The sequence below is a fragment of the Triticum aestivum genome, unplaced genomic scaffold (genome assembly GCF_018294505.1).
Source record: "Triticum aestivum cultivar Chinese Spring unplaced genomic scaffold, IWGSC CS RefSeq v2.1 scaffold217470, whole genome shotgun sequence".
Taxonomy (NCBI): Eukaryota; Viridiplantae; Streptophyta; class Magnoliopsida; order Poales; family Poaceae; genus Triticum; species Triticum aestivum.
Genome location: NW_025251112.1, coordinates 1 through 2,126, shown reverse-complemented (window position 1 = coordinate 2,126; position 2,126 = coordinate 1). Strand labels below are relative to the sequence as shown.

General features: G+C 41.8%; 1 long non-coding RNA gene across 1 annotated transcript; it reads right to left on the bottom strand.

The window, feature by feature from the left end:
- Positions 1 to 738: 738 nt before the first annotated feature.
- LOC123177392 (uncharacterized) lies at positions 739 to 1,527 on the bottom strand. Its single transcript, XR_006488916.1, has 2 exons — positions 1,127 to 1,527; positions 739 to 1,021 (listed from the first exon to the last, which is right to left on the bottom strand). It is a non-coding gene; the product is annotated as an uncharacterized lncRNA (long non-coding RNA).
- Between the last annotated feature and the right edge of the window lie 599 nt (positions 1,528 to 2,126).

Genomic DNA, 2,126 nt, shown 5'->3' with positions numbered 1-2,126 from the left:
AAAAAAAAAAGTTTTAGCCACTTGTATGATCCTAGTATATGATTAAACTATAATGTCTTTTATTTTGAAGAAGATAGAATTGCAATGTTACAACAGCACTTCTGTTGTCAAATTGACCAACACAACATATCATAAAATAAATTTGAACTTCATAAACATATTATAGGAAAACATATTTTTTAAACATAACAGAGCGGAGGTATTCTCCACCCTTTTATCAAAAAAGAGAGTCATCTTATCAGATCCAAGGTTTTGGTTACCGAATGAGGCAATTTTACCGAGGGGGACTGGTAAATATGGTTACCACGGTTACCAAGAAATACCGAGAAATACCGATTATATTTCGAGCGATATTTATAGTTGAATTTTAAATTCAAATAAGTGAATGAACGAATATTCGAACCAGAGACCTCTCAAAATAGGAACTAGGTTGCTACCAACACGCCAGAACCAACTCTCATGGCATTAATTAGATCCTACGTACTATACTGTAAATCAAGTGTTTAAATTCAAAAATTTTAAAAAAATGGTATTTTTTGCTCGGTATGGCGATTTACCGAGGGGCACGGTAATACGCGGTAACCATGGGAAATCTTGAAATTTCGACCGATAACCAAAACCTATTCAGATCACATTTCTTTTGGGAAACGTTATATTTCGATGAAAGGAATATGTTCACCATCATGACATCTCCATCCAAGATAGTAATAATGATATTGCAAGGAATAAGTAAAGTTGGGACGGTAATCACATGTCATTCTTTTATGTCCCCGAGAGAAATGAGGAAATGATAGCAAGAACATCCATGCATGCATGAAAATACTGTACTGGAGCCGAGAGGGATATATTCTTTAAAACAAAAATATAGTCCACACGTCGGAGGAGCGTCACTGCTGTACCAGACGTCGGAGGAGCCCACACGAATTGCAGTGCCCTCGGCGGAGAGCGGCGGCAACTCCAGCGATTTTCAACTCCAGTGAACTCCATGAGAGGAAAATCAAAAGTGGAAGAAGAACTGAATCTGCGTGAAGCACCCCACAAATATCAGTGTCTTCATCTAATAGCTACGAACAAACAAGGTGCTAGTTTCCTAATTCTGTTCATGACTACAGAATATTTGCTTTACCACGAACAGGAAGCCACGAAGCAAATCACGGAGAAACTGACGGAGAAGAATATGTACGACGCCTTACTTCTTCTCCACAAGGACATTCGTCGTCGTGCGTATCTGTCCTATCGTTGGACCGCGGAGGTATGAAGATGATTGTGCGGCCGCAGCCTGCATCATCGCGGCGTGGCAGAGCCCACGACGGCGGCTACGTGGTCGCGTCGACCCGCCCTCCACCGGCGTCCGTGGCTCCGTCAGCAAGGGCCACGGCCCGGATCCTCGGTCCAAGGAGAGTCGTGGCCCCTGGTCGTGCCAGCCCGACGCGCCCCGCACCCGTCCGCCTGCTCTGCGACGCGCCCCACACCATGGCCGTGCGCCGCGCCGCCTCCCGTCTCCTGCACGCTGGCGGTTACGGGAGAAATCCCCATCAGGAACCGCTCTTGAGAGAAAAAGGAAGATAACCTTATCTCTTCGGCTGTTTTTACTCCAACCCTTGTGGTTTCTCATAATCACAGATGAGTTTCTGCAGTTCTTTGTTTAAGAGCATCATTGTTTTGCGATTGAAATTAAATTTTTCTCGCACAACAATATTGATTTGCGATTGAGAATTATTATTTTCTCGCAAAACAATCTCATTGCGATTGAGATTAATTTTCTCTCGCACAATATTAATTCACTCCACTGAATTATCATGCAACTTGATACAAGATCATCTCATTTCATTTGAGGTCTATACAATTCAAGTGTTCACTTGAGTGTCAAGTTTGCAACATCATTACTATTCATCACAATAGTAGTATATATCTATTGAGTACTGAGATGTATTCCAGATCTTAAGTTGATGTAATATTTTTCCACGTTTATCATGTGTCGAGATTTATTACGTCCATTTGCAATTGAGATTTTTAATCTCTTGCAAAGACAAATTCAGTACATCAGTACTGTTCTGCTGAGTACCAGATTTCTATCTGGGAATAATGGCATGTTCTATGTGTTTACCACATATCAAGTTCTCTTG